The 19,437-nt window shown below is 38.3% G+C and overlaps 1 long non-coding RNA gene across 2 annotated transcripts in view; it reads left to right on the top strand.

Annotated features, from left to right (window-relative positions):
- Positions 1-7,505: 7,505 nt before the first annotated feature.
- Positions 7,506-19,437, top strand: part of LOC125911675 (uncharacterized) — a 59,744-nt gene continuing 47,812 nt past the window's right edge. For both annotated transcript variants that reach the window (XR_007454408.1, XR_007454409.1), the window contains exon 1: positions 7,506-7,632. This is a non-coding gene — a long non-coding RNA (uncharacterized LOC125911675). The remainder of the gene's footprint in view (positions 7,633-19,437) is intronic.

Genomic DNA, 19,437 nt, shown 5'->3' with positions numbered 1-19,437 from the left:
TGTTGAATACAATTGAGTGGACACTTAAGTTGCCAATGAGCAATGAGACTGGTTATCCAGAAGAGTTGATAGGGCATGAAAGAAACTTATGCTAGCTAAGAGAGGTCTAGAGCTCTCGTCTCCTCAGTGCTTACTACTGGTAATAGAGGTCCTTTTGGAAATGCATTATTTCAAAATTGTATACCTTGTCTCCCCTATGTTTCCTTCAAAGCAGTTTCTTAGCACTGCTGCGAACACTTTGTATATTTTTAACTTTCCATTTCTAACACATTTAAGAATATTTTAAAATACGTTGGATGCAAAAGTTGTATGGACATGTCCTTCACATAGCAGCTTCCACAGTCTTCTATATATAAATGCTATGGTTTCTTGTTAAATTATTATAGAATTTAAGTATGTTTGCATGCAGTATTTCATAAAAGATGTATTAGAAGGTTTAGGGTGATATTTATTAAGAGAGAAACAGATTATAGTCATCTTCCAGAAAGACAAAAAGCTTGAATTAATCTTCCAAGAAAACATAGATCTCAGATCAAATGAGAAGTATTTTAGTAAATCAGGCTAAAATGGCTTTTTCTAACAGCACAGTGTCCATGTGGGAGATAAATGTATTATTTACTCAAAAGAAGAGTTACTACAAAAATGGCTTTTCCCAAAAGATTTACTTCTTTGATCTGGCTAGATCAAATGAAGAAAAAAAGGAGTGCAAAGGTGTAGAGCTATAGCCAAGAGAATTCTCAAAGGGCTTTCTCAAATACCTAATTTGACCATCATCATGAATATTAAAAGTAAGTAGAGGAATAGTGATATTTGATAAACAAGAAATGACAGCTAGAGAGGACCTCCTCTTTCATACGGGTTAGTTTGTATTAATCTATCCACTGATCAGAGGTGCTCGATAAGATATAAAAGCATATCCTGAGAGCTTACAAGACTGTGAAGCACGCTTAGAACAAATCCAAGAAAAAAATGTAAATTCAGAGAAATAAAACTGAGAAGCTGTTTCTCTGGGGGATTTTTTTTTAATTGAGTAAAGGAAGTTAAATGCCTGAGAAATACGCTAGAGATATTGACAGCCTTGTAGGGCTTGGATGACAAATGTACATTGTATTCTTGAAAGGTACCCTCTAGAATTAAGGATTAATTAGAAGTAATTCAGTCCTCAGTGACTGCATAGCAATTTTAAATCATTTGGAACCTTTGAATTGGATTGTTTTAGGTTACTAGTATCTCCAGGTATCTTGCAGGAGAAAGAGTAAATTCTCTTTTCTACAAAGAATTGCTACAAATAATTTTTTAACTACATCCTTAATACACAGTGCAAAAAAATAAAATAAAATGAAAATAACAGGACACAGAGAGGAAATAAAATGTGAAAGAAACCCAGCAGAAACAAATTAAAATGAAGGAATAAAAAGGGATTCCAGAAAATAGTTACTATGAAAACATGATCAACAAATTATGACATTTACATATAAGGAACACTACACTCAAAAATTAGGGTATACTTTTTCTTCATACCAAGCACACATAGAACATTTACAATAAATGACTAGAGAGAGGTTTTGTTGAGAGTCCCCCACACCATCACCAGGTTTAATAATTAACTATGAGGACTCACAGGACTCAGGACTCAATTGTCATGACTATGATTTATTACAGCAAAAGAATACTTATGGGCTAAACTATGTCCTCCCACCACCAAATTCATATATTGAGGTCCTACACCCCTATACCTCACTCTATGACTGTACATGGAGATAGGGTCTTGAAAGGTGATTAAGTTACAAGGAGCCCATTAGAATGAATCTTAATCACTATTATCTTTACAGGAAGAGGAAGTCTGTACACACAGAAAGAGACAAAAAGCAGGTGCATAGAGGGACAACCACATAAACGGCAGCCGGTGGGAAGCTATCTGCAATCCGAGGAGAGAGGCCTCAGGAGAAACCAACTGTGTCAATATATTGATCTTGGACTTTTAGAATCCAAAACTGTGAGAAAATAGATTTTTGTGGCTTAAGCCACCCTGTATGTGGTATTTTGTTATGGCAGCTCTGAAAAAACAAACTCAGATATAAGAAAGTTAGTAAAGGGAAAAGGCATATACAATAAAGTACCAAGGAAACCAGGCACAAGCTTCCAAGGGCCCTTTCCCTGCGGAGTCACACAGGCCACATGATTTCTCCAGCACCAAGTGAGGACCACATGTATAAAATGTCACTGGTCCCATTAGAGACTCAGTGGCCAAGGGTTTTACTGGGAGTTTGTCAGCTAGGCACTCTCTGGCTATCCCATATCAAAGTTCCAGACTCCCAGAAGGAAAGCAGGTATTCACCATAAACCATATTGTTTGTGCAAACAATGTAGGTACAGTGAACCACTCTCATCGGCCAGGAATCCCCCTGAATCTAAGTGAACAGACCCCAGCCCAGGGCTAATTTTGCAAGTAGGCTCTTCCAAGGATAGTTTCAGTTCTGCTATTTTCAACTCTTCTGCACAATCTACTGCTTGCCCTCTGCCCAAGGCATAGTCACAGAAAAATTATGATCAAGAAGCTGACCAAATTGCAGTGTTATCTTGGTTATAACTTTTAGGGGGTCATGGATTTATTTATTCAGTTACAACAAATCCCATTTACCATGAAAGTCTATCTTAAAAAGCCAGTGGCTTCCTCCTAAAGTTTGTGCATTACCTTTTGTACCCAGCCCATGGCATCAATTTGGGCACAGAAGAACCCTGGCCAGTAAATTGGAGTTGACCTGAATGCCTTCCAGAGCTGAGGCAACGTTAAGATAGTCAAGATATGCATGAAGATGTTCAGTCCACTTAGTTCAGTTCAGTCCTTGGTTTCAAAAGGACAGCCTGGATCTGTCAGTTCCAAATAGTTTTGCTTGTCCCTGACACTAGTTCGTCCTCTTCACAAATGTGGACGGCAACTGGAGGTGCTCTGTGTGGAAAGCACGAGGGCCAACCCCTGCTGTCTCCTAGACATGTGTGATCATGGGCTCAGCAATGAGATTGATTCAAAAGGCTCGGAGCAGCTTGGAAAATCAACACTGGGGATGTTTCTCTCTTCTCTGTGGGAGGAAGGCTAAGCTTCTGGAACAGTTTTGAAAAAAAAAAAAAGATTATTAATCCCTTCTCCATTCCAGCCCAGGTATCAGGGTTTTGCCTTTTCTGTGTTGTTTTATCTAAGTGTATCTCATCCAACATTTGCGCCTTTCCAATCTTTACTTTATCTCCTACTCTCACCCGTACGATTCATCTAGAAACGTTGTATGCAAGAAGGTCCAAGCACTTTTCTCAGAAAAAAACAGAACAAAACAACACTTTATATAACTTAATCAGAACGGCACATCACATTTAGAAATTAAGTCAAAGTCCTGAATTTTCAAACATTTTAAAAATGAGTTTACACAACCTCCCATCCCTTTTACTCTGATCATTTACTGGGTGAACCGCCTACCAAAAACTCAAAGCTTTCTGAAGATAGCTGTATTTAATAATAAAATTGCTTTACTGGGCACCTGGGTAGCTCAGTCAGTTAAGCGTCTGACTCTTGGTTTCAGATCAGGTTATGATCGCATGGTTCGTGGGTTTGAGCCCTGCATCAGGCTCTGCACTGATGGCATGGAGCCTGCTTGGGGTTCTCTCTCTCTCCTTTTCTCTGCCCTTCCCTGCTCTCTCTCCCTCTCTCTCTCAAAATTAATAACTAAACATTTTAAAAAAATAATAAAATTTCCTTACTGAGGTGTGTGCATGAGGAGAAAGATGCGGGAATTGGACTCAAGCTACCAGTTCATTGCTGCAAACCACAACTAATCAGAAAAGCCAAACACAACTAATCAACAGCAATGAGATATCCTCCAGTGGGTCAGGAGTCTCATCTGTCAGGAGTGGGTGGAGGGTTCATAAGCCCCATGATGTGTCCTCCTTCCAACTTGCATTTTTTGCCAGAGATCACAGTTTGGGAATGCAATCAGTCTCAGAAATATGAAGTTGACCAGGAGCTTAATTTCAGATAGTTCTATCAGAGAATAAGCCCTTTTCTGTGGACATTTGTATGTGACACAGATGGTCCAGTCAGCATCAAGGATATTTTCATAGTTTATGGCCCCACACAGGGGGATCCTCAATCTGTAGCAGTCTTGGAATCTGAGTTCTGCTCATTAAGCCTATGGTGGCTTTCAGTTCAGTATAATCCATGCTGAGACCAAAACAGCCCATAACAGGAAATACTAGGTTTCAGCTTGGAGTAAGGTTCAGGCAATTAGTATCTGAATTCATATATTTTTTTAAAAAGCCACTGGCTTTTCTTCAGCAGCAGCAAAGGCAAGATTGTATAGAGGCAGACAGCTGTGTTCCAAGTCTAGGCGACAAGCAAGGATTTCCTGAGCCTCTTTTGTCTTGTCAGTGTTAGAGTCCAAATTGATCTACTAAAAACTATGCACATTAAGCTCGAAAATTATCTGCCTCTAAGGGTCAGATATCTGATTTCAGAGGAGCTCATTAGCAACTAAAAACTGTTTTCACAACATCAAAAGTGTATCTCTATTTGGAGATTGACTCTCTGTTCATGTATCTCCCTTTATTCAGAGACTCTAAAAATGGGCAAAATTCAGAGCCAAAAACATCAGTTTATAGACATGTTTTGTTTTAAACTCTTAAAGAATTTAACTTGCAACAAAACCACCACTGACAAAAATCAAGGAATCAGTGTCCCACTAGCACCTTACTTTGTAGCATCCCCAGATTGTGATCATCTCTTTAGAATTTATGAAATTACAAGTATTTACTGCAATTTTTATTATATATGCAGATACAATAACTGCAAAATACAAAGGCAGTTAAAATCTCCTTTTTATGCTGCTGCAAATTTATTAAAACTTCTCTCAGTAAATTCCACATTTACAGGTTTAAGATTATAATTGTCAGGAGAAATCCAGCTGGAATGCAAGACAGGGGCAGGGGCCCTGCTGCACTGCAAGCAGTTAGGCTGAAGAAATGACAAGAGTGTTCCTTATATCCCCGCTTTGGCTCACCTAAAGCTTTGCTCCCGCTCTAGGAACTGTGTGAACCTTTTTTATCCCACTTGAAGGAGAGAAAATACACATTTTAACACATCTGGCTCATCCAATGCTCATGTTCATGAATGTTTCTCCTTGTCAAGGGAGAAGAGCTAAAACAATGAAAGACACTATCCAGGCTACACTGTTTCTCCTTCCCATTTTAGCTAGGATGGCCAGGAACAGCTAGAGAATACAGCAAGCCAATCTCTTAAAGTGGATCCATCATCTTCACGTGCACATGCAACTTTAACCTTTCGCAACAGACAAAAGTTCAGCTGCTGCTTTATACCATGGATGACCTCAGACACCCAGAAAGTGAGGGCTCATCTTTCTCTGCTTTTCAAACATTCCTTTTGCAAGCAATGTTTTCACCATGTTTCACTGTGTCAGGGTCAGACTAGCACATCCCAATTCCGACACCAACTCTGTCAGGGGAGGACACACGAGAATCAGCGCTTATACACACACACACACACACACACACACACACACACACATATATATAAATAAAATTGTTCAACTATATAGATAATATAATATATATAGATATGTATTATCATCTGTGCATGTGTGTATGTATATATATTTATATAAATATATCTATAAATATAAATATAAATATAAACACACCATTGGTCAAAGTAAAACATCAGTACAGCCCCATCAGGGTGGCTAAAACAGAAAACACTAAAACTACCAATATTTGGTGAGAATGTGGAGCAAATAGATACCTTAATCACTGTTCTTGTGAGTGAAAGTTGGTACAACAAAACTATAAATAATCTATGCCATGAATGGAATTCATGAAATTGTAGGTAAATGGAGAGCTGAGATGTCAGAGATGGCACAAAGGGAGGCTTTGTTCTATCAATGTTCTCCTTATGAGAACATGCAGATTAAATAGATAATTGCTTTCTGGCATTTTTTTGAGCAGTATATTTTAGTTTTTGTATATTTTTATGAAAGTGTGTGCTATTTCACATTACAACGGGTTTAAGAGAAAAACGGAAATGTTGCTCAGTAAATAAATTATTTAAGAACATCCACATATTTCTATTCTAGAAGCCAACCTTGTTGAGTGTCTCGATCAGGATCTTTGTAACACACTGTACAACAAAGCTTATAGTATGTTGGTTCTTCATAACGTGGCCACATGCCCCTGTGATGTCACTGAAGCTAACAGTACTGAATTCACATAAAATTAATATTCAGACATTGTCCATAATCTAAATTTACTACATATTTTAAGGCATTATTCCTAATCCGAGAACCCATAATCTAACAATATTTTCAATTTTCAAGATATCCAAGTTAGATTTCATATTCTTTCATTTATTTAGTCATGTCTTCACAAAATATTTTCAAGCACATGGACATTTTGAGGACTTCCATATTATGTTGGAAGGGATTTGGAACTCCTTGCAAAATATAACAATGCCATGTATACATACTTATACACACGTATGTATCTATATCTATATATACTTACATATACTTATTAACTACATATTTACATATATATATATATTATATATATATATATATATATATATATATATATATGACAAACTGAAAATAACAATGCGGTCAACATCTCTCTAGATATGAAATAAAATGTAAATAAATACACAGCCTTGAGTGGGGGTTAAAGTGATTTAAAAAACAAAACAAAACTGGAATCCTGGATGAGAAACTGGCAGAGAAGTCTTGGTATTCATTTCCTATGTAATTTTATTTCATTTATTTATTTTTTAACTGTTTATTTATTTATTTATTTATTTATTTTTGAGAGAGAGAGATCAAGCATGAGTGGTGGAGGGGCAGAGAGAGAGTGAGAACAGAGGATCCAAAGCAGGCTCTGTGAGGAGAGCAGAGAGCCCAATGTGGGGCTTGAACTCACAAACAGTGAAATCACGACCTCAGCCGAAGTAGGACACTTAACTGACTGAGCCACCCAGGTGCCCCAACCTTCTATGTAATTTTAGAGGAGACAGTCACATGCACTGGGGCCCTGAGCACAGACTGAATTTCTCAGCCCACGTATAAAGACTAAAAACAATGACATACTGCTATTAGGGCTGTAAGTATAATGAAAAATGAAGCTCACAATGATAGAAGAAACAGAGAGAACCATGTATCCTGATACAGACAAGTTATTCACTAACTTGGGAATTTATTTTCCTTTAAGAAAATAGTCCTTAAATGTCAATATGAAACCTTATTGTCAAGAGGATCCTCACTACACTAATTGAAGGCATCCAGAAAACCACTAGGTACAGTGAGGTGCATTTGGGACAATGAGAAAGAATTATCTGGAGAAAGACAAAGTACACATTGTAGGCAGTGGCAAAAATAATGAACAGAACAGAAAAAAGAACAAAACACTTAGAATTTTAAGAGGCCGATATTCCATTTGCCTGAGATGTACTGAGCAGAAGGTAAAGTGACTGAAAAAGAAGTTAGAGGCGTAGGTAGGGCCACTAAGTCATGTATACTTTTGACTGTCATTTCAAAGCATTTGAGTTTTATATAAACCACAATGGGAAATCATTGGAAGACTGTAAGTAGTATAGCATCTTAATATGATTTGTTTTAAACTTATTATTCTGACTTCTCTAAGGACAAAAGATCTGATGGGAGAAGCATGAAAGAGAAATGTCAATAATGAGGCTATTTCAGCAGTTAAGGCAAAAAATAATGATGACTTGAAATTGGCTAGTCCTCTAAAAATGGAAAGTAGACAGATTTGAGACAGATTTTGAGAGGGAAAAATGGCACTGATTGATATTATGTATAAAAAGAGAAAAAATGAAAAGGATGACCGGACAATTTTGTTTGGAGAAACTGTAAGGAGAGCTTTAAGTTGGAAATCATTAGCATATACATGTTATATATTACTGCTGGAATAGATGAGATTACCTATAAAGAATATTTAGTAATGAATGGATAAATATAGTTAATATTTATTGACTATTAGCTGGATTCCAGGAAGGTGCTAAGCACTTTACATGACTTATCTTGTTTAATCTTTCCAAGAACTCTGAGAAATAGGTAATGTTATTATACCCCATTTAAAGAACAAAAATCATGATTTTGAAGGGCTATGCAATTATTCCATGGCTACACAGTTAGTAAATGGTGGAGGCTATTTTTAAATCCACACAGTCTGAATCTAGAACCTGTAAACTTAATGGCTATTATTACTGTCTTGGGAAAAAGAAGCACACCTTGAATCAAGCCTAAAAGAGGTAAGTTTAAAAAGCAAGCAGTAGGGGAGCAGTCTACAAAAGAGACTGGAGAAAAAGAAAGTGTCCTTTTATTAGTAACATAAAGGGAACTAAGAAGGGAGTATGCTCCAAGATGAAAGATCTGGTCACTTTTGAATATTTCTGAGACAAAACCACAGATAACAACTGAATTTTACATTCACTAAAGTTATCGTTAATCTTAAGTACAGTTTTACTAGAGTGTTGAGTGCATGACTTAAGCTGGAGGTCTATGTGGCATCAAAGGGAAAACATAGAATATGATACCCTGAGAATGACTGAGGAGAGAGTGGAGAGATGAGAAAATGAGAGAAGAAAGAGAGAAATCCATGATGTAGGAATGGGAAGAGAAGAAATTAAAAGAAAAGCCTGGATAGGTAAAGAGAAAAAAAGTGTTGTCCTCTCATGACAGAAGTCATCCCATGTGACCAATCTACCTCCAGGTGGTTGGTTGATTGTGCTGAGAAATAGTGTCAGGGGCTTGTCACTGGTCTTGGCTTTTGGCAAGTTAAGTACTCAGCAATGAAAGGTACCAGATTATTTACTGAGTCACTTAGTCACATGAAACTCCCTATGAGGACATAGATGTGGTTGAGATAAAGAAACCAAAGGGAAAGGAGTAGGTAGAGGTCATGGGCATCTGGGCCATTGGGTCATGTAACTTACTTATGACTTTAGAATTTGTTTGAACCATTTTATATACTGCTTTCACTTGATGATTATGTACTGCTGTGATCAACCAAATATAGTTTAGTCTATTACAGAACATCTAGATAATGATGGTAATTTGATGGCCAGTGGTTGAGCATTCAGCCTCTATCAGGGACCACAAAAAACCAGAAACTAAGTGAAGCAGTTAAATGTCAACAATAGGAGAGCTTTATTCTAAAATTTAAAAAGACTGTGCTACATTCACCTGTAAGTGTCTATCAGGGTTTTATACAGCATTTTGTATCTGCCACACATACTACACCACCATTGGATCTGTTTAGCCACATAGGCTAAGCATTAGAGCAGTCTACAAAGCATTCTGGACCTGTTCCAGAACCTGTCCTTTTCTGAGCCTGATATAGTTCATTTGGGCTGCTATAACAAAAATACCAGAGACTGATGGCTTGTAAACAATGGAAACTAATTTCTCACAGTTCAGGAGGCCACAAGTCCAAGATCACGGTGCCAGCATGCCCAGGTTCTGGCGAAGGCCCTCTTTTGGGTTGTAGACTGCTGACTTCTTATTGTGACCTCACATGGTAAAAGGGGCTAAGAAGCTCTATGGGGTCTTTCATAACGACACCAATCCCATTCATGAGGGTTCCACCGTCACGCCCTAACCATCTATCAAAAGGGCTCATTTTTAATACTATCACATTGGACATTAGGATTTCAACATATGAATTTTGAGAAGATACAAATATTCAGAAACCCACTCAAAGCTGGAAGTCTTTGGGGGCGTGGTAAATAGTATACCCCCTCTGAAGAGTTCCACCAGACAACATGTTTCTTAGTTGTGGAATTGTCAGATGAAGAAACTTATCCTTCACCTTGGAAGGGATAACTCACCATGCCCCAGATCACAGAAGAGGCAGATCTTTGAATTCTTATAGGATTTATTCCCCGCCCTCTTCCATGTATGTGCTGGACCAAAATGTCTAGTAGTGAACCTCTTGTTCACTAATTCCACTCAGCATCATGTCCCCACTGTAATAGATCAGGGTGATATACTGTGTAATGAGTTGGCGATGAAGGCAGGAAAGTTGATTTTGACATGATTGGGATGATTGGGATGCATTGTAGACCTCCCAGTAGACAGCAAACTGCTTTTGATGGTCTTTATTTTTTTTAAGTGTTTATTGATTTATTTTGAGAGAGACAGAACACAAGCCAGGAAAGGAGGGGCAGAGAGTGAGGTAGAATTCCAAGGAGGCTCCAATGCTGTCAGCACAGAGCCAGATGCAAGGCTCAAACTCCCAAACGGTGAGATCATGACCTTAGTCGAAACCACTAGTCAGCTGCTTAACTGACTGAGTCACCAGGGCACCCCTTGATGGTCTTTATTAATCAGTAGAGAGAAAACAGCATTTGCCAGACCCATAGCTACCTACTGGAGAGTAGGGAATGTGGAAAGTTGCTTCCAAATGTAGTGCAATAAAACTAAACTTTTATTATACTAATGAATTCAAACAGAACAGAAATGGCTTTTTTTTCACTGTGTGTTGCACTAGCTTTTGGCAATTTTGAATAAATGGGGTTGACTCACTATTTGGGGAGGGTTTCTCAGCCACGTCTGGTTCCTGGGCTAGGATGACTGGATGGCTGGGTTTAGCTTTGACTGAGTACCTGCCTGTATGAAGTCTGGGTTTCCTCATAGCACAATCAGAATTTTATTCAGATTCAGAACGATCAGAATTTTAACATGGTGACTCAGAATTCTAAAAGCAATGTTTTTTTGTGTGTGTGTGAGGAAGGCAAAAGCTACATGAGTTCATTTGATTGAGACTTTGGGTGTCACAGTCCCACTTCTTTCGTATTCCATTTGCTAAAAACAAGCCATACATTGTACTATTTACCTGTTGAGGTTTAAAAAGTGAACCCAGAATTTAGTAGCTTAAAAAAAAAGATTTGTTATCTCAGTTTCTGTGCATCAAGAATTTGGGTGACTCTGCCTCAAGGTAGTTCACATATCTGTAATCAAAGTATCAGCCAGAGCTGCTGTCTCATCCAAAGTCTTGACTAAGGGAGGATTTACTTCCAAGATCACTTACATGGTTGAGAGCAGGATTCAGTTCCTTACTGCTGTTGACCGGAGGGTTGCACTTCCTCCTTGGCTGTTGGCCAGAAATCTCCCTCCATTGGTTGCCATATGTCCCCTCCATTGGGCAACACACACACCAGCTGTGTATTCATTAGAATAAGAGAGAGAGAAAGCAAGACAGGCCAGCAGGAGAAAAGACAGTTTTCTTGAGAGCCAATCTCAGAAGGGACATTCCAACATTTTTGCCATATTTTATTCATTAGAAGAAAGTCATTAACGGGTACCTGGGTGGTTCAGTTAGTTAAGCATCTGACTTTGGCTCAGGTCATGATCTCATGAGTCATGAGTTCGAGCCCCACATCAGGCTGTCTGCCATGACTGCAGAGCCTGCTTTGGATCCTCTGTCCCCCCTCTCTCTGTCCCTCCCCTGTCCTCTCTCTCTCTCTCTCTCAAAAAAAAAAAAAAACATTAACGAATTTTAAATAAATTAAAAAAAAGAAAGTCATTAAGCCAGCCTAATATGAAGGGAAGGGGATTCTACAGGGTGTGAATACCATAGCAGGTGTGTGTGGGGGTGCTTATTGGGATATATCTTAGAGGATGCCTTCTACAATCTACCCTCTGACCCCCAATAATTTATATCCCTTCCATATTAAGTACACATTTATGTGTTCTCAAGTTCCCGAAAAATTGTATCACATTATGTCACCAGCTTAAAGTCCAGAATCTCACTATCTGACCTGTATGGAGATATGATGAAGCTCCTCAGATACAGTGCCATAAGTTCAAGACGTCAAGTACAATTCTTTTCATTCTGTTGCTTTATAAAATTAGAGACAAATTTTGTCACACAAGCACTCATACAGTAGTGGGACAGGCATAGGATAATCCATAGACATTCCAGTTCAAAAACTGAAGATATAAGAAGCAAAAAGTAGTCACTGATAAAAATTTTGAAATTCAGCCAAGGCAAATGTTGGCAACTATCTGATTAGGTCTCAAGGCCTGAGAGTAATTCTCCATGGCTCTCTTCTCTGTCTGCGCTTTCTGTTGTGCCTTTTGATTCATACCTCATTTTTCATTAAAGGTAGTACATGTTTGTGGCTAAATAGAATTCTCAGACTGTTTTTTTTGGCCTGTAGGATTTTAAAGGTCCAAACAAGCCTTGTCATTTTGTCCCATTTCTGTCCCATGCCACCACGATGTTAGTGTTTTGCTGATATACTTTACTCAAAAACTTCCTGTGGATACCATTCGAGTTTACGAGACAGAAGTAAAAAAACACAAATTGCATTGTCATAAAACTTTCTCTAATTTTGCCTCCTATAGAGGCAGCTGAGGGACAAGTCCCTTAAACTTCTTTATTGGTCAGCTAGGGGTACCATAACAAAATACCACATAAGAGGTTGCTTAAACAACACAGATTTATTTTCCCATAGTTCTGGAGGCTGGAAGTCCAAGATAAAGGTGTCAGTAAGTCTGGTTTCTCTTGAAGCCTCTCTCTTTGGCTTGCAGACAGCCATCTTGCCTGTGTCCTCACATGGTCTTTTGTCTATGTACATGTGTAACCATGTGTCCTATTCTCCTCTTCTTGTAAGGACACCAGTTATATCGGATCAGGACCCACCCTATGGCCTCATTTAAACTTGGTCACCTCTTTAAAGGCCCTATCTCCTCAAATAGCCACATTCTGATATACTGGGGGTTAGAACTTCAAGACAGGAGTTTTGAAGGGGACACTATACAGCCCATAACAGCTTCCTATAGACAGATTAGTTTTGTTTGAGAGGACTTATGAGGTGTACCCATTCTTACACTTTTTCAAGGGCTTTTGTGATTAAATTTTACTCTGAAGTATCACCCCTGATACATTTGTAGTTTAGGCAGTTTTTCCTTCATCATTAGGTAATATTTTTTTTTCTGGCTGTGACCTGGGTTTGAACTTTGCTTAAAAGTTATTTCTTAATTTTAGCATCTTTTGTCATCTAGAAAGATGGAGAATTTTCTAAACCGTCAAGTCCTGGGTCCTCTTTATTTAACTATCCTTCCCTCAATTTATGTCTCTCCTGTCTCATTTTACCATAAGCAGTGACAAAAAGCTAGGCAGCATCTTCAACATTTTTCTACGAAGTATCCATTTTTCTTTGTGTCCTCTACAATGACTTCAGATGAGAATGTTGCTAACCTTTCAGCCATAAAGTTATAAGGATCATCCTTCCTCCAGTTTCTAATAATCGGCTCAGCACTTCCTTTTCATCTTTAACTGGCTGTATACTCTAAGTCTGATGTCAATTTATTCACTGCAATATAGACCTTTTCTAACATGCTCCTCAAAATCCTTGTAGCCAGCATCACCGAACCAGTTCTAAAGCCATTCTCTCCATTTAAAAAATCATTGTGGGGCTGGAGTGGTAGAGAAGTGAGGTCAGGGCTGGAAGAGCAGCTGGAAATTTGCAGGTTATATTCTGAAAGCAAGAGGGCCACATAAAGGGCTAGATCCCCAGATTTGGATATAACATCTGCCTCTGTCCATGGATGATTCCTGACTGTACATGCATGGGGAAGATTCCTGGTAGCCTAGTGAAAAAGCAGACAGAAAACAGCAAGACTAACCTTTAGAGAAAATACTGCAGTGGGTGAGATGTGTGTTCATTTTTCACCATGTAATTCCTGAGTCTATGAACAACTCAGGCAATAGAAAACTCAACTGATATCAGCTTAAAGACCAGACCTTGGAACTGCCAGAACAGATGGAAATTTAGAAGGGAGGACTTGGAAATAAGGAAGCCACAAAGAAGATGAGTTTCTAAGAGTGAATATCAACTGCCCAAATCCTTGACTAACCACTAAACTATGCAAATTTAGGGGAGATCCACAGTGGGGCAAGCAAGAGGGTGGGATGGGGGAGAGCAGGAAGCAGTAGCTAGAAGTTCAAGGAAATGAGCAAGGTTGTTAGCTGCTGAAAAATGCAGGAAACAATGAGTTTGCTATTTGAGTGCAGGTAAGTTAATTAACTGCCAGAAGAAATTCCTCAGAAGGCGACAATTTAAATCAAATAACTATTCTGTATTATATATTATCCACAAATTATATCATTTTCAACAAAAAATTGTAATACTTATCAAAAAAAATTAAAAGAAAAATTTGCAGTTTGGAGGCTGGCAGGGTAGAGATGGAATGATACAAAAGGTGATGAGGAAGTTTGTAGAAGGTGATTGAATTGTTGACTATCATGATTATGGTAGTAGCTAGGTGGGTGTAAAATTTGTCAAAACTCATCAAAATGTATGCATAATATGAGTGCAGAAGCTATACTTAAAGGACACTGATAAAGGCAAGCCAAAAAACAAATAAACAAAAAATAAGTATTAAGAGCAGAAAGTTTTCCCCAAGTTCTACAGATAAGCAAACAAGATCCATTGAAGAAGTAGAAGAGGGAAGTGGTGGTTGGACTTCGTTATAATTCATTAACATATACACCTTAACACTTCATCTGTTTTAATTTGTAATGCTCTGAGTATCTGACACTTGGAAACAAAAGCTGATGTTTTCTTATCCTCTCACTTTCTCCATCCTCTGTATGGAAACATTTCCATTTCCTTCCATTCAACTCTGATTTCTTGATGACTTTTTTTTTTTAATAATTGCTTTTGTATTCTTTAGAACAATGCATGGGCATAGTAACGGCTTGATAAATGTACTTGTGTTGTTTTGCTTGCTTGCATATTGAAAGAATTATTAATGAATAACTAAAGACAACAACTGCTTTCCTTCTGCTTGGGATATGCTCCCCTCAGTAACACCACAGTGGCTCTTTCCATCATTTAGGTATTTTTCTTTTCTTTTCTTTTCTGTTTTACTTACTTACTTATTTATTACTTTTTAGAGAGATAGAGAATGCACATGGGAAAGAAGGACGGGGGGGGAGACTGAGAGAGAGAGAGAGAGAGAGAGAGAGAGAGAGAAAGAGAGAGAGAGAGAGAGAGAGAGAGAGAGAGAGAGAATTGTAAGCACGCTCCACACTCAGCACAGAGCTTGATACGGGGCTCAATCCCACAACCCTGGGATCATGACCTGAGCTGAAATCAAGTCTGGCACTCAACAGCTTGAGCCACCCAGGCGCTCCCCATCGTTTAGGTCTTAACACAAATGTAACTTCATCAGAGAGGACTTTTTCTACTCAGTCTTCTTAAGACAGCTCTCCAGTCACTCTTTACAATACCTCTATATTCTGCGTTCTTAATGCTTAGTAGTTTTTACTCTGAATTTTTCTTTTTCTGTCTGGATTTGTTTATAGGTTGTTTCTTCCATTAAAATGTATGCTCTCTGAGGGAAGGGCCTCTTATTTATTCACAACAGCATATCCAATACCTAGAATAGTATGTGACATATAATAGGTCTCTACATAATCTGTTTGAGGTGCAGAAGTTGGCCCAGCTTTCCTAAAAGCATACTTTTCTCTTTACCATTCTCTTATTGCCATGCATGTTTTCCTTTATACGGTTGAAGAGACTTGGCTTTCTGTCACTCCACAAAATGATGAAATGTAGCTGGGATCAGAGCCTCTCATGGAACCAATGACACGTTACGTAATTGTTCACCGAGGGGTCTCTACCGTTAACTGCGTGAACCTTGCTGTTTGTACATTGTTTAAGCAAATGGACTGAGTGTAACGCCTGACTTTTTGTTGTTTTTCTTTTTCCTTTTGCAGCACATGGTCCTTAAGGGAAGCTAATCTAATTATTCAAGGCAAAATAATTCTTTAAAAAAAGTTTTTTTTTACATTTATTTATTTTTGAGAGGCAGAGAGACAGAGCACAAGTGGGGAGGGGCAGAGAGAGAGAAGGAGACAGAATCCAAAGCAGGTTCCAGGCTCTGAGCTGTCAGCACAGAGCCTGATGTGGGGTTCGAACTCACAAACTGTGAGATTATGACCTGAGCCAAAGTTGGACGCTCAACCAACTGAGCCACCCAGGCGCCCCAAGGCAAAATAATTCTTTACAATAAATGAAAACCAGAGTTCCCCCTCCTCCAGTCATTGTTCCAAAATATCAGCTTAGCGTTTTAAGCAAATATCTTTAATTGCTGCTGATCAATAAAATATGATTTCTCTGAATATTTTCTGAGCATCTTGGCATCTTTTTTTTTAAGCTTATGTATTTATTTTGAGTGGGAGAGAGAGAAAGCTTATGCACATGTGTGAGTTGGGGAGGGGCAGAAAGACAGGGAGAGAGAATCCCAAGCAGGCCCTGCACACTGTCAGCATGGAGTCCAATGTGGGACTTGAACCCACAAACTGTGAGATCACGACCTGAGCTGAAACCAAGAGTCAGATGCTTAACCAACTGAGACACCCAGGTGCCCCCTTGGTATCATTAAATCAGGATTATTTCTCTGCTTGATCTCAACAGGTCAGAAGTACTTTTTTTCCTATAGAACACAGGTTTTATACGAAATCCCATCTGCTATGGCCTGCTTATTTGTATTCCCCTAAAATCCATATGTTGAAGATCTAATTCCCAGCGTGATGGTACTTTGAGGCTGGGCCTTTGTGAAGTGACTGGGTCATGAGGATGAAGCCTTCATGAATGGGGTTAGTGCCCTTATCAAAGAGGCCAGAAAGCTGCCTTGCCCCCTCACCATGTGAGGTTACAGCAAAAAGAGGCCTCACCAGAAAGCTAATCTTCCAGCACTTTGATCTTGGATGTCCCAGTATCCAGAACTGTGAGAAATAAATGTTTGTTGTTTATGAGCCAGGCAGTCAATGGTATTTCTATATAGCAGCCAGGAAGGTCTACAACACTCTCTCTACCATAGACATTCTTAATTATTTTGAACTTACAACTATTCTTCCTTAGTCTGTCAGCTCTTACTCTACTCTGTACATTTTCATATTTGGTTTTATCCTGTTCTGTGTTAGTCTGTAACCTTTGTCTCCACAAATTTCAAAATAAAAGAGAGAATACTAATGCATTTCTCTTGAATCCTACACAGCAACTAGCACAATTAGTCATGGATACATCGCTAATGGATACATGTGTTTTTTAATGCAAAATTGCTATAACATTAATTCGTTCCAGGGGTACAATATGACGATTAGATACGTATATATTGTGAAATTATCATCACGGTAAGTCTAGTTAATACCCATCACCATACATAGTTATAAATACTCTTTTTCTTGTGACTGTGAACTTTTAAGATCTACCATCTGCAACTTTCATATGCAACACTGTATTATTAACTATAGTCACCATGCTGTACATTACAGCCCATGACTTATTTTATAACTGAAGTTTTGTATCCTTTGACCCTCTTCATCTATGTCAACCCTGCAACCCTCACCTATCTTGAAACTTCCATCTTAAGCAAACACCAGTCTGTTCTCTGTATCTATGAGCTTTTTGTTTGTTTGTTCCTTTGTTTTGTTTTGTGTATATTCCACATATAAATGAGATCATACAATATGTCTTTCTCTGTCTGGCTTATTTTTACTTAGCATAATGTCCTCAAGGTCTATTCATGTTGTTACAAATGGTAAGATTTCATTCCTTTTTACGGCTAATAGTATTATTCCATTGTATATGTATACCATACTGTCTTTATCCATTCATCCATTAATAGACATTTAGGTTGTTTTCATATCTTTCCTATTGTAAATTATGCTGCATGAAATAAGGGGGTGCATATATCTTTTCAATATATATATTTTTAAATTTTTAATGTTTATTTTTGAGAGAGAGAGAGACAGACAGAGTGCGCTCTAGTGGGTAAGCGGCAGAGAGAGATGGAGACACAGAATCCGAAGCAGGCTCCAGGCTCTGTGCTGTCAACACAGAGCCCAACAGGGGCTCAAACTCACGAACTGTGAGATCATGAACTGAGCCAGTCAGACACTTAGCCAACTGAGCCACACAGGCGCCCCTGCATATATGTTTTCAAATTAGTACTTTTGTTTTCTTCAGATAAAAACACAGTAGTGGAATTGCTGGATCAATGTAGTTTTCATTTTTTGAGGAACCTCCATACTGTTTTCCATGGTGGCTGCACCAATTTACATTCCCACCAACTGTGCACAAGGGTTCCCTTTTCTGCGCATCCTCACCAAACACTTGTTATTTCTTGTCTTATTGATAGTAGCCCCTCTAGTGGGTGTGAGGTAATATCTCATTGTGGTTTTGATTTGCATTTTCCTGATAATTAGTGATGTTGACCATCTTTGTACGTGCCTGTTGGCCACCTGTATGTCTTCTTTGGAAAAATATCTATTCAGATATTCTTCCCATTTCTAAATCAGATTTTTGTCCTATAGATTTGTATGAGTTCTTTATTTATTTTAGTAGGATTCCCTTATCAGATATATGTTTTGTAAATATTTTCTACTGTTCAGTAGGTTGCCTTTTCATTTCTTTGTTTTCTTTGCTGTGCAGAAGCTTGTTTATTTTTACTTTTGAAGTCAGACCCAAAAAATTATAGATAAAGCCAATGTCAAGGAAGTTACTGCCTATGTTTTCTTCTGTGAGTTTTATAATTTCAGGTATTATATTCAAGTCTTTAATCCATTTTGAATTAATTTTTGTGTATAGTTTAAGATAGTGGTCCAGTTTTCATTCATTTGCATGTGGCTGTCCAGTTTTCCCAACATGATTCATTGAAAAGACTCTTTCCCCATTGTGTATTCTTGTCTCCTTTGTCATAAATTATTTGATCATATATTTGGGGATGTAGTTCTGAGCTCTCTATTCTGTTCTACTGACCTATGTGTTTTTATGCCAATACCATACTGTTTTGATTACTATGGCTTTGTATTATAGTTTGAAATTAGGCAATGTGATTCCTCTAGCTCTTTCTCCTTATTCAAGAGTACCTTGGCTATTTGGGGTCTTTTGTGATTCCACACAAATTTTAGAATTGTTTGTTCTGCAGTGTGGAGGTTCCTCAAAAAATTAAGAAAATAGAGCTACCCTATGACCCAGCAATAGCACTGCTAGGAATTTACCCAAGGGATACAGGAGTGCTGATGCATAGGGGCACGTGTACCCCAATGTTTATAGCAGCACTTTCAACAACAGCCAAATTATGGAAAGAGCCTAAATGTCCATCAGCTAATGAATGGATTAAGAAGATGTGGTTTATATATTCAATGAAATACTACCGGGCAATGAGAAACAATGAAATCATGCCATTCGCAGCAACATGGATGGAACTGGAAGATATTATGTGGAGGGAAATAAGTCAGTCAAGAAGGACAGATATCATATGTTTCACTCATAAGTGGATCTTGAGAAACTTAACAGAAGACCATGGGGGGAAGGAAAGGGGAAAAAATAGTTACAAACAGAGAGGC

Source organism: Panthera uncia (genome assembly GCF_023721935.1).
Source record: "Panthera uncia isolate 11264 chromosome C1 unlocalized genomic scaffold, Puncia_PCG_1.0 HiC_scaffold_3, whole genome shotgun sequence".
Classification (NCBI taxonomy): Eukaryota; Metazoa; Chordata; class Mammalia; order Carnivora; family Felidae; genus Panthera; species Panthera uncia.
Note: the sequence above shows the minus strand (reverse complement) of the source record. Positions and strands in the feature narration are given on the sequence as shown.